Source organism: Syngnathus leptorhynchus, chromosome 2, assembly GCF_054491065.1.
Source record: "Syngnathus leptorhynchus isolate UIUO chromosome 2, UIUO_Slep, whole genome shotgun sequence".
Lineage (NCBI taxonomy): Eukaryota > Metazoa > Chordata > Actinopteri > Syngnathiformes > Syngnathidae > Syngnathus > Syngnathus leptorhynchus.
The window spans coordinates 24,914,358-24,928,646 of NC_141196.1; the positions used below are offsets into that span (position 1 = coordinate 24,914,358).

General features: G+C 42.2%; 1 protein-coding gene across 11 annotated transcripts in view; it reads right to left on the reverse strand.

Annotated features, from left to right (window-relative positions):
• uvssa (UV-stimulated scaffold protein A) overlaps window positions 1-14,055 on the reverse strand; it is a 124,578-nt gene extending 110,523 nt beyond the window's left edge. For 10 of the 11 annotated variants that reach the window (XR_015069048.1, XR_015069047.1, XR_015069031.1 and 7 more), the window contains exon 1: window positions 13,784-14,055. The gene's annotated coding sequence lies outside the window, so the exon portion shown is untranslated. Of the gene's footprint in view, window positions 1-10,719; window positions 10,795-13,783 lie in introns of all 11 variants that reach the window. The other variant, XM_085938344.1, reaches the window with a different exon arrangement.
• Between the last annotated feature and the right edge of the window lie 234 nt (window positions 14,056-14,289).

Consider the following 14,289-nt stretch of genomic DNA (forward strand, 5'->3'; position numbering starts at 1 on the left):
AAAATAAAACATCTACCGACTGCAGTGGGATTGATATGATGTTAGTTAAGCAAATACATCCATCCATTTTCTGAACCGCTTTGTCCCCATGGGAGTTGCGGGCGTGCTAGAGCCTATCCCAGCAGTCATCGGGCAGCAGGCGGGGGACACCCTGAACTGGTTGCCAGCCAATCGCAGGTCACACAGAGACGAACAACCATTCCCACTCACACCAAGGGACTATTTAGAGTGCTCAATCCACCTACCAAGTATGTTTTTGGAATGTGGGAGGAAACTGGAGTGCCCGGAAAAAAACCCACACGGGCTCGGGGAGAACATGCAAACTCCACACAGGGAGGGCCGGAAGTGAACTCGAACCCGCACCCTCCTAACTGTGAGGCGGACGTGCTACCCAGTGCTCCACCGAGCCGCCCTGAATGCCAACATGTACTGTGGAATACTGAAGCAGAGCATGATCCCCTGCCTCCGTAAACTGGGCCACGGAGCAGTATTCCAACACAATAACGACCCCAAACACACCTCCAAGACAACCACTGGCTTCCTAAAAAAGCTCAGGGTGAAGATGATGGACTGGCCAAGCAAGTCCCCAGACCTAAACCCTATTGAGCATCTGTGGGGGATCCTCAAAATGGAAGGTGGAGGAGCGCAAGGTCTCCAACATCCACCAGTTCCGTCATGTCATCATGGAAGAGTGGAAAAGGATTCCAGCGGCGACCTGTGAAGCTCTGGTGAACTCCATGCCTAAAAGGGTTATGGCAGTGCTGGAAAATAATGGTGGCCACACAAAATATTGACATGTGTGTCCAATTTTGAATTTTTCAGTTGGGGTGTACTCACTTTTGTAGCCAGCATTTTACACATTCATTTTTGTATTTTGAGTTACGTTGAAGTAACAATACATTTACTTTGCCATTCAAGCTCTACAGTGACTACTTAACATTGTCTCAAAGTGTCATTTCTTCAGTGTTGTCCCATGACAAGATATAATTAAAACATTGCAGAAATGAGAGGGGTGTACAGTAATCCCTCCTACTTCGCGGGGGTTACGTTCCAGACCCACCCGCGAAATGGGAATTTCCGCGAAATAGAAACTAGATTTTTTTGAGCTATTCTTGGAAGATATTCTATTTTTATCGCTGACATCAACCAGCTCGCTGCTAGGGGACTTTCATATCAATGGACTGTGCGCTCCGCATTCATGCCTTAGCGACGAGACTAACAGTGTATTGCTATGTCCAGATGAAGGCCACCGCCGGTGGAGAGTGTTATATCTTTACTATTTTCCAGGTTCTGATGTAGCAAGCATGGTTCGGACAACGACGTGATGGATACTGCTTTATTCCTTTCATCACAGTCAGTTCACTGGCCGTACATCGCAACACTGAACGTCCCCGAAGCTCCCCCTCCCACATCCGGGGTTTTCCCACTACGGAACATGAGTTAGTCCAAAATATACAACAGAGAGAACGCCCTGAAGTCACATGTGACGATAAAGTATACTGTACTGACTCTTTAATTTATTCATTTCAAAACAAGAAAACGACTTTTAAACGTAAGCTATCATTATTAAAGGAAAATGAAGAAACTCAAGTGGCCGCGAAACCTCGTGAAATGATGAAATTTCTGCGATAAAATAATTAATTTACGCATTTTTGAAAACCCGCGATACAGCGAAGCCGCGATAGTTGAAGCCGCGAAGTAGGAGGGATTACTGTACTCACTTTTGTGAGATACTGTATCTATCTGTCTGTCCGTCCCGCGCTCTCGCTCTTAAATACAATACAAGATAATTAAAGTTAATCTGTCATGGTGTCGCACATTAGCCTCACAGTTCCGAGGACACCGGTTCGATTCCACCTCCCGCACTCCGTGTGTGGAGTTTGCATGTTCTCCCTGTGCCTGCGTGGGTTTTCCCTGGGAAGTCCGGTTTCCTCCCCCACATACAAAATTGTGCTACCCAGTGCGCCACCGAGCTGCCACAGTTAAGCAAATCATTAAGGGGATTTCAAAGCCACTTGTGTACATTCCCAAAGAAGAAGAAAATTGCTAAGGTCATTCCTCTTTAAAAAAACTGGGAGCAAACACAACTTTAAAAACTACAGACCTATCTCAATATTGCCACAACTCTCAAAAATATTGGAAAAGCTTTTTAACAGTAGAATGGATGGATTTTTGGAAAAATATAAATTATTTGCAGAGAACCAATATGGTTTTAGAGTACCGTATTTTTCTGACTTTAAGTCGCTCCGGAGTATAAGTCGGACCAGCCATAAAATGCACAATAAAGTGAAAAAAAACATATATAAGTCGCACCAGAGTATAAGTCGCACTTTTGGCGCAAATTTATATTTGTCAAAATCCAACACCAAGAACAGACATGAACAAGCAACAACAGGCTAAACGATACGGTATGCTTACATGACATATACACAAACGAGGAGCTGAGAACGGGCCTGAATATCATTCAGAATTATTCAAATAAGTATTACATAACACGTTTATCAAACCATCTGTGTCACTCCAATTTATTAAATCCATCGATCGTCCTTTATGTAAACAAATGCCGCGTGTGCGCCGCGTATGCGCCGCACATGCGCCGCGCCGCTGACATCGCACTTGTCTAATTATTCCACAGACCCATATAACAATATATAAAGTATATTTCAAATAACTATCATATAAGAACAATATTATCAAACCATCTGTGTCACTCCTAATCATTAAATCCATCAATCAAATTCCTCGTCCTTTATGTCAACAACGCTGCGCGCACGCTGCACAGATCTAGTATATAACTATATTGTAGCGTTAACAAAGTACCAAGAAAGACGTGGGTATGGTAAATGGCTCTTTATTTAAGTGAGGAACTCAAGCAAAGTCCAAATATCCACCAGTTTAAAAGAATGTACAAAAAAAACACTGCTCAATAAAATTAAACACTTTGAAAACACATTAGATTTCAATGGTGAAAAAAGAAGTTGGATATCTATACTGATATGGACAGTTTAATGTCTCAGGAACAAAAGGATGCCACATCTTTTGATGGAAATAAAAATTTTCAGCCTACAGAGGGCTCAGTATATAGACACCCCAAAAATCAAAGTGAAAAAATGATGTGGCAGGCTCGTCCATTTTGCCTAAATTAAATTTCTGCAATTCAAAACTCTTCAATATCTTGTGTAGCCCCCACATGCTTGTATGCATGCTTGACAACGTCGCGGCATGCTCCTAATGAGACGACGGATGGTGTCTTGTGGGATGTTCTCCCAGATCTGCATCAATGAGCTCCTGCAAAGTCTAACCAGCAACCTGGCGGCGTAAGATGGACCGAAACATTATGTCCCAAAGGTGTTCTATCGGGTTTTGATCAGGTGATTGTCTAGCCTGTAGAGGTCTGTTCGCCCATCCATGGAAATGCCTCCCCAGACCATCACTGACCCACCACCAATTCATGCTGAATGATGTTGCAGGCAGCATAGCGCTCTCCTTGGCTTCTCCAGACCGTTTCATGTCCATCACAGGGTAAACCTGCTTTCATCTGTGAAAAGTACAGGGCGCCAGTAGCGGACTTGCCAATTCTGGTGTTCTATGGCAAATGTCAATCGAGCTCCACGGTGCTGAGTAGTGAGCATAGGACACACTACAGGACGTCGTGCCCTGAGGCCACCCTCATGAAGTCTGTTTCTGACTGTTTGGACAAAAACATTCATACCAGTAGCCTGCTGAAAGTCAGTAGGGCTCGGGCAGTGCTCAACCTGTTCCTCCTTGTACAAAGCAGCGGATATCGGTCCTGCTGATGGGATGAGGACCGTCTACGGCCCTGTGCAGCTCTCCTAGTGTAACTGCCCGTCTCCTGGAATCTCCTCCATGCTCTGGAGATTGTACTGGGAGATACATTAAATCTTCTTCAATCGCTGATTGTTCGCCGCTTCTCCACCAGAATTAGTTTATTTTTAGTGTTTTATTTAATTCTCCACCGGAATTAGTTTATTTTTAGTGTTTTTAGTGTTTTATTTTTTTTTTTAGCCATTAGCCTAGCAAATGGCTAACACGCAAGTTCAGCTTTCTCCAACCGGCACTATATTAACTTACTCCATCCCCCGCTTACTGGAGCTGAGTAATCACACCATTCCAGGGTGTGTCTCAGTCATCAAAGAACTCGGACTTTTCCGCAGACCTCGTTACATCCACAGAAGTACCCATCGTAACTTTGTTTTCTCCCAACCTGCCCATAATGCTATTCCATCCATCTGCTCCTCCACCGCCCGATATCCCGTCGCATGTCCAACACGTCATCAGAGCCCCGACACACTTGGATCTTATTGTAGCAACCAAGCGGGGCTGCAGTACTCCAGGTGGCCTGAAAAACATGGTGTGGAGTCCACTCTTACACGGAGCGGGCTCCGACTCAAGACAGACACTGGGTTGCCGGGAAAACACGGAATGGATATCTCTCTGGCACGGAACGGACTTCAACACGGAGCAGCCCCGGGGTGGCCAGGACAAAACGAACTGGATTTCACTCCAACACACAGTGGACTGCACTTCATGTGGCACAGAAGACGTGGAGTGGATTTCTCTCTTCTTCGCCCCCTACCTAAACGCAGCCCCACATCCACAATCAAAATGGATCTCCTCAACATCCAAGCACTCACCCATAAATCATTATTTATTCACAACCTCATCCTGGACAAAGGCTTAGACATAATGTGCCTGACTGAGACCTGGCAACCACCGGATGTCTATCAATTCCTCAATGAAGCCTGTCCCTCTGGTTATAAATACATAACTAAACCCCGCAGCACTGGCCGTGGCGGTGGCCTTGCTGTATTCCATCGTCTTGATCTAAAGCTGTCCCCCCTCCCTCTACCTGATCACTCCTCATTCGAATCCCTTGCATTCAAATGTAAACCTCCATATCCTGTCACAGTTTTACTTATTTACCGCCCTCCCCTCCTAAACCAAACTCCGCTTTCATTCCAGAACTATACGATCTACTCACTACCCTCTGTACCTCCACTTCCTCTAATTTAATCATATTAGGTCAAGTCAAGTCAAGTTTATTTGTATAGCCCTAAATCACAAGCAGTCTCAAAGGGCTTCAGATAGACAATCAATTGACAATTATTCTCAAAGCATCCCCTGATCTTGGGCTCCCAAAAGGGCAAGGAAAAACTCAAAAACTCCTACCAGGGGAAAAATGAGAAACCTTGAGAAGGGACCACAGATGGAAGGATCCCCTTTTCAGGATCACCAGGCTGCAATGGATGCAAAGAGGGCACATAAAATACATAATATGGAAATCAAAAAGTGGATGTCCAGGCCAAAGCGAAGAGCTGTCGGAGGTGCCTTTGATTGTCTTGGCAGTGTCCTCTAGGAGGGTATTCCGCTGCAGTTCCCTCATGCTGAATTGGTCCACGAGAATCTAGATAGCCGTCGTCAGCTTGGGTGTCACCTAACCACCTCCCCAGCCGGGGAGGGGTGGGGGGAGTGGGGTCGGGGGAGTGGGGTCGGGGAGAGGGAGCAAAAACAAACTCCAGCCGAATCGGCTACTACAGGTTAATTAAAGGCCATATCATAGAAATACGTCTTTAAACGTGTCTTAAATGTTTCTACTGAGGTAGCAGTTCTAATATCCATTGGCAGGGCATTCCAGAGCTCTGGAGCCCAAATAGAAAATGCTCTAGCCCCTGCAGACATTTTCTTGGCCCTCGGTGTCACTAAAAGACTAGCGTTTTGCGAACGAAGGTTACGAGACGGAACATAAGGAAAAACTAAGTCGACGAGATATGAAGGCGCTAAGCCATGCAATGATTTATAGGTTAATAGAAGAACCTTGAAGTCACATCTTAAATGGACCGGGAGCCAGTGTAAATTGGCTAATATTGGGGTAATGTGATCAAATTTTCTTGTCCGTGAGAGCAGCCTTGCATCAGCATTTTGTACTAACTGTAGACTTTTGATGCTGGACTCGGGAAGACCAGAGAATAATGCATTACAGTATGATGTTAACATCCATGTCGACACCCCCTCCCGCCCCCCTGCCTCTGACCTGTTGCAACTATTGGACTGTTTACACCTCACTCAACATGTAAATGTCCCCACCCATGACAAAGGGCATACACTTGACCTTGTCATTTCCTCATCGGCCATAAGCAACCTACAAGTTCACGAGGTTGGTGTGTCTGACCACAAATTTATTCAAATGGAACTGCCTTTCCCACGCCCCCTCTCCAAACCCAAGCGGCAAATCTCTTTCAGAAATTTCAAATACATCAACCAAGACACTTTAGCACAGGACCTCCTGCTTCTCTCCTCCTCCTCCGCGACCTTTCCATCAGTCAGCAAGGCAGTGGACCATTACAATAACTCTTTGGCCAAACTTCTAAGTATCCACGCCCCCATAAAAAACAAAACAGTCACTTTTTCACGCTCAGCCCCCTGGTACACCAGTGAGCTGCGGCTGATGAAGTCAACTGGACGCATCCTGGAGTGTCGTCTCAATGCCTCAGGTCTGACCGTGCACAAACAGGCCTATAAAGAACATCAGAAGGCCTACTCAAAAGCCCTTGGGATTGCACGTGCCCAGTTCTACTCCAACATCATAAACAATACCCCTGGAAACTCAAAACAGCTATTTTCAACCATCAACCACTTTCTCAAACCCCAACCCACCACTCCAACGGAATCCTCAGAGGTAGTGTGCGATAACTTTATGACCTTCTTTACCGCTAAGGTTGACAACATCCCCACCCAGCTCCTCTCCTCTTCTGGCCCCTCCACTTCACCTCCACTCCCCTTCCTTCCACCCGGGTCAGTCCAGCCTCTCCGCTGTTTCTCCCCTATCTTGCAGTCGGAAGTAGAGGACATCATCAAAAAGATGAAACCCTCCACATGTGCCCTGGACCCTTTCCCCACAGCCCTCATTAAACATCAAAGCTCAGCCATCAGTCCCCTAATAACCAATGTCATCAACCTCTCACTCCAGTCTGGCTCTGTACCCCCTGCATTGAAGACAGACATTATTACCCCCCTGCTCAAAAAACCCTCGCTTGACCCGGACAACCTTGCCAACTACAGGCCAATATCAAACCTCCCATTTCTCTCCAAGGTTCTGGAAAAAGTGGTAGCTGCCCAACTTCACGCCCATCTCACCCGCAATAACATCGCTGAGAAATTTCAATCCGGTTTTCGCTCTGGCCACAGCACCGAAACAGCCCTTGTTAGGGTCACCAACGACCTTCTCATGGCTGCCGATGCAGGCTCCTCGTCACTCCTCGTTTTGTTGGATCTGTCCGCTGCATTTGACACTGTCCACCACAACGACCTCCTTAACCAACTTCACTCCACTGGATTCTCTGGCAATGCTCTAACCTGGCTTCAGTCCTACCTCTCGAACCGAACCGAGTACGTTTCCCTGGGAGGGAAAAAATCAGACACACACACAGTCACCTCCGGTGTCCCCCAGGGATCTGTACTCGGTCCTACCCTCTTTATTTTCTACATGCTACTCCTTGGCAATATAATCAGGAAGTTCGGCATCTCATATCATTGTTACGCAGACGACACCCAGCTATACCTCAAACTCAACCCCCCACCCTCTGCAACCCAGCCTCATCCATCTCCCCTCATCCATCCTCTCTGTCTGGAGGAGATAAAGGCGTGGATGAATCTCAGCTTCCTACAAGTCAACAGCGATAAAACCCAAGCCATGTTATTTGGCACTCCCCATCAGATCCATACCTGCCCAATCACAAGCATCTCATTCGCCGGTCACACAATCCCCCTCTCAGCCACTGTCACCGACCTGGGTGTGATACTGGACTCTCAACTCAACCTAGAGTCACACATAAAACTCATCTGCAAAACCTCCTTCTTCCACCTCAGGAACATTTCCAAACTCCGCCCCACACTTACCCTGACAGATGCTGAGAAACTTGTCCACGCTTTTGTCTCCTCCAGGCTAGACTACTGTAACGCACTCCTCATCGGGATCCCTAGCAAGAGCCTCCAGAGGCTCCAGTACATCCAAACCTGCGCTGCTAGGATCCTGATGAGGGTGCGGAAAAGCGACCACATCACACCCATCCTCCGTTCTCTGCACTGGCTCCCCATCAAATTTCGAAAAAAATTATAAGATCGCCCTCCTCACTCACCAGTGCATTCTCGGACATGCTCCCCCATACCTCAAAGAACTCCTTGCCCCCAAATCTGCCACCCGAAACCTCCGCTCATCCAATTCTCACCTTCTCCATGTCCCCAACACCAAGCTGCGCACCATGGGCGACCGGGCCTTCTGCCATGCAGCCCCCACACTGTGGAACTCCCTCCTCGACCACCTAAGAGCACCCCAATCCACTGACTCTTTCAAAACCGGACTTAAAACTCACCTCTTTACTTTGGCATTTCTGTAATTCCTGTTTTTATATCCTGGTTGTCGTCCAGTTGTTTTATACTTGTCCTTGCTTTTTATTCTTGATTTTACTTGCCATATAGCACTTTGAGATTCCTCCGAATACAAAGTGCGTTATAAATATAATTAGTGTGAAGGCGAAGGCCTTCACACTATTGTTATTCTACTTTATTTTTCTTCTTCTTATTATTATTATCCTACTTTATTCCTCCCACTTTTTTGACACCTAACTACTCCCACATGCTTTAACCGATTCACTCCATTCCAACTTTCACACGTTCCAAAAATTCACGGCATGACTGCTAGTATTTTATTTGTTCATAACATTTACCGTTTTTGCATAATTAGCAAATTTGTGCCTTAAAATCCCCCATTCATTCTTAATGGCGCATTAGACACGAGCGACGTTCAAGTTCGAATTTTGACATCTGACAACTTTTTTCATGATTTCTTTCCTTAACTCATTTATTTAACTCTTTTATTTTTTATTTATTTATTTTTCATTCATTGATTTAGTTATTCATTTAATTTTAAGTTAAAAACATCATTTTACCGTTTTAACGGCATTTACCGTTTTTATTTCTTGTTTAATATCATCATTCCACCGCAGCAACACTAAGCCGCTGTTTAGCTCAGTAAGAAGACAATGATCCTAAGAACACGAGCCACGTCCGCGAGCGAGTTCGAGTCCCGGTTGGCCATAACTTTTTTATTCATTAATTTTTCATTCATTCAATTTTAACACATTTTAATAATTATTTTCATCATTCATTTAGTTTTTCATTTAATTTTAAGTTAAAAACATCATTTTACCGTTTTAACGGCATGTACCATTTTTATTTCTCGTTTAATAGCATCAGTCCACCAGCATAGCATTAAATCGGTGTTTAGCTCAGTAAGAAGACAATGGCGCTCTGAACACGAGCTACTTACACGAGGGCGTTCGAATCCCGCTTGGCCATAATTTTTTTATTCATTAATTTTTCATTCATTCAATTTTAACACATTTTAATAATTATTTTCATCATCATCATTAATTTAACATTTTTATTTTATTTAATCATCAATTTACCAATTTTATGTCATTTAATCATCATTTCGAGTCCCACAATAGTGTGAAGTGCCTTCGCCTTCACACGCAATTTCTCCAGAAATTGCCAATTCTAGTTTATTATTATTATTATTATTATTATTATTCTTGCAATAGCACGCATGGATGTGTGATCCTGGAGGAGTTGGACAATCTGCGCAACTTCAGGAGGGTTAAGAAATTGCCTCATGCTTCCAGTTGTGATGATGACTCTTGCTAAAGCCAACACTTGGAAAAACAGTTAAAAAAGATCAAGAGGGAGGAGCTTGAAATGACCTCCACCTGCAAAACCAGTCCTGTTTTGGGGACCATCTCGTTGTTGCCCCTCTAGTGTACCTGTTGTTAATTCTATCAACACCAATGCAGCTGAAAGTGATTAACAACCCCCTCTGCCACGTGCCTGACCAAAACCTTATCAGAAAAGTGTAATTGAATTCATGCCATACCCTAATAAAAAACTGTTCCTATATTTTTTTTGAGCAGTGTATGTTGTTTAGTGGGTACAAAAGCTAAAAGTGCCAAAGGGCTACACACAAGTAAAAATGAAACAAAAAAATAAGTGTGAAAGTGTGTCTACTTGTGTTCTGTTGTAGAATTACAGTATATGTTGAATCATTGGTTTAATGGATAAAGTGAGAAAGGGGTAGGAATCTAAAAAGCTATGCTTCCTCCTACTTCTTTTCGAGCATTCTTTATTGATTTATTTATTTATGTATTATTATTATTATTGACAGCAGAATTTTCTGTATGATATATAGGCTAAAAACGGCAAACATTTAAACAATCTTTATGCACTGTAAACATCTGACATTGTGTTTTTCAGTTTGCAGAACATCTTTCAAATGTAAGTAATATGCAACCAAGAGATGTTAATGCCACCCAGAGAATGGTCCTGACTGTGCTATCAATGCGACATACAATTCAGTTAAATTTTACACGCTTTTGTCTTTTTCACAGATGATTTATCTAACTTGTGCTTTTTGTGGGGAAGCTATACATGACACAGACAACAGATGGGTAATTATATCAGTTCTTGTTAACTAATGCATGTGATGATTAAGAAATGTATTGAGTTACACATTCATTGTAAATTATTGTCTGTTGTTCTATGTTATCAACAGTACAAGTTTGGATGTTTTTAACTTCCTAACGTGTAATATTTTAAAATGTATGAAACAGTGCTGCATTGTATAATCTTGCATTTTTCTTTGTTTACCAGATTCAGTGTGACGAGTGTTGCAGGTGGTTCCATCTTGTATGTGTCGGGGAGCCTCCAACCGAAGGCTCTTTTCTGTGTACAGCATGTACAGAGATTAAAGGCTGAAATTTTTAAGCTTGCTTGAAGAACATTTTGCTTAACTTTAATTTATTTCTTAATAATGTTCAAAGTTATTATTTTTTATGTCTTTTATATGATGAAGAAATGTTAGATTTCAAGTTTGAATTCAAGACAAACTTGTTTGACCAAAATAAGGACAACATAATTGATAAAGTGCAGTGATAAATCTATCACTGCACAAATCATTTATTTATTTATTCTTCTCTGATATATAGAGAGTACCACACAATGTATTCAATAATTTCTTCACTACGAGTACTCAGTCATACAACAGTTAAAAGAAACATTTGTAATAAAACCCTCTCCTAAAATATGTATTGGTTTAGCTTTTCAAACATGTAAATTGAAGTGCACCACATTAATTAAACACACACACATCCACACCGTTTTAAATGGGAGGGGGGGGGAGTACTTATTCTCACATTTGTCCCCCCCCCTGTAATTTGGGCTAGAAATGAGGCAACCTGTTCAAATTTGCCACACTACCTGAACATACCCCCCAGGAAGACAAAAAAAGCAAGCCAGTTGATGTCCAGGACTCACCGTTCTCAAAATGAGAGGAGGGCACAAATTCTCACTGGGCCACTGTGAGGATTTGTTCCCCCCTGTGATTTGGGCTAGGAAAGAGGCAACCTGTTCAAATTTGCCACACTACCTGAACAGACCCCCAGGAAGACAGAAAAGAAGCTAGTTGAAGTCCAGGACTCACCGTTCTCAAAATGGGAAAGGGGCAAAAATTCTCACAGGTGGACATTTTTATCGAGTTCCTGTTACAATTTTTATCCCCTCTCCCCACCACCTGTCACTTAGCTTGGGACAAAAGGAGCCTTCAGAACTGAAATTTCTTCTCAATCATTCATTCATTCATTCATTCATTCAAATCAATTCACTTAAATCATTCTCGTTATTAATGATTTCATCACAAAACGTGTGGCTTTTTCTTAAATGAACACGTTTGGCATTGCTATAGTGTCTGCATGTAATTATAATACACGGTCATTTTAAAGAAAACTAGAATTGGCAATTTCTGGAGAAATTGCGTGTGAAGGCGAAGGCACTTCACACTATTGTGGGACTCGAAATAATGATTAAATGAAATAAAAATGGTAAATTAATAATGATGATTAAATAAAATAAAAATGGTAAATTAATGATGATGATGAAAATAATTATTAGAAATGTGTTAAAATTGAATGAATGAAAAATTAATGAATAAAAAATTAATAGCCAACCGGGATTCGAACTCCCTCGCGGAAGTGGCTCGTGTTCAGAGCACCATTATGTTCTTACTGAGCTAAACAGCGACTTAGTGTCTCTGCGGTGGAATGATGCTATTAAACAAGAAATAAAAATGGTGAATGGCGTTAAAACGGTAAAATGATGTTTTTAACTTAAAATTAAATGAATAACTAAATGAAGGAATGAAAAATAAATAAATAAAAAATAAAAGAGTTAAATAAATGAGTTAAGGAAAGAAATCATGAAAAAAGTTGTCAGATGACAAAATTCGAACTTGAACGTCGCTCGTGTCTAATGCGCCATTAAGAATGAATGGGGGATTTTAAGGCACAAATTTGCAAATTATGCAAAACCGGTAAATGTTATGAACAAATAAAATACTAGCAGTCATGCCGTGAATTTTTGGAACGTGTGAAAGTTGGAATGGGGTGAATCGGTTAAAGCATGTGGGAGTAGTTAGGTGTCAAAAAAGTGGGAGGAATAAAGTAGGATAATAATAAGAAGAAGAAAAATAAAGTAGAACTAGAATTGGCAATTTCTGGAGAAATTGCGTGTGAAGGCGAAGGCACTTCACACTATTGTGGGACTCGAAATAATGATTAAATGAAATAAAAATGGTAAATTAATAATGATGATTAAATAAAATAAAAATAATAAATTAATGATGATGATGAAAATAATTATTAAAATGTGTTAAAATTGAATGAATGAAAAATTAATGAATAAAAAAATTATGGCCAAGCGGGATTCGAACGCCCTCGTGAATTTTTGGAACGTGTGAAAGTTGGAATGGAGTGAATCGGTTAAAGCATGTGGGAGTAGTTAGGTGTCAAAAAAGTGGGAGGAATAAAGTAGGATAATAATAATAAGAAGAAAAATAAAGTAGAATAACAATAGTGTGAAGGCCTTCGCCTTCACACTAATAACAATAGTGTGAAGGCCTTCGCCTTCACACTAATTAATAAATGCAACAATATTACGTTGCTTTGAAAATACCTGATTATTGAAAATGGATGAATGATGATCACAATGAAGTATAAGGTCTCCTTTGTAATATATACTCGTTGTAGCATGTAATGCTCCCCAAAAAGTGGAGCTCCTTTGCATCGAGGTTTATGCAAAGAGCTGCGGTAATTATATCGTTGATTTTTGGTGAAGTGAATGAGAGTTCCGTCTGTACGATTGGTCTTTGAATGCACCTCGCTTCAACGGCAGAACGCGAATGAACTTGAAGAAATAAAATGAGAATAGTCCTTTCTAAAAATTTGAATTGACTGACGCAAACGTGTGTTCTTCCGTTTTTTTTAATGAAAACAACATAGTGCTGACGCCGTACGGCATCGGTTTTTCACTTTCCAAACAAGGCGTGCGCGCTCCCGCGGCAGGGGAAACAAATCCTCACGGGGGAACCAAATCAAGCACAACTGCATCGGTTTATCGCTTTACAAACAAGGCGTGCGCGCTCCCGCGGCAGGGGAAATAAATCCTCACGGAGGAACCAAATCGAGCACAACAGGGACACACAGGTGTGTCCTTCAAGTTTTCTATCTCTCCCTGTTGCAACACACCTGATTCAAATGGTCTGATAATATGCAAAGTCTACAAAAGCTGGATCCTGATCATCTGAATTGCCCACCACGGTCTATCATTTAAAATGTCACTGTACCCGGGAGTATAACGCGAATATAAAGACTTCACTTACCGGGTGACAGTATGTGAGGATCGAAACCTCGTTCCAGAGATCAGATTATTCGGATCAGTTTGAACGACCTTTTGCCAATCGTAATCTCTTTACAGCAGTTTCGATATGAATATGTAGTTGTTGTTGCTGTTGTGTCAGACCGACGTTTCTCCTCCGTTTTTCTGTTGTTTAATGTTCTTGCTCTTTTAGAGACCTCCTACGATCTTTTTGCCTCTGAAATTTCCTTAGTTTGTCAGCGCCGAGCGAGAAGACCGGATGTAGGTTCCGATCGGCTCAGGGTCCTAACACCTTTGATGACGTCACGTTTTTTTTGCGAAGAAAACTTAAAAAAACAATTCCCAAAAGAATTTATTCATAGTATACAGTCTGGGATTGTTTATTTAATGAACTAATTTGGTTTATTATTTATGTTTGAAAACCATACGTTATTGTCACATTTTTAATCAAGCAATCTCCCGCCACCTACTCAAAACGTCTAACATACAACCCACACGGAAGTCGCTGAT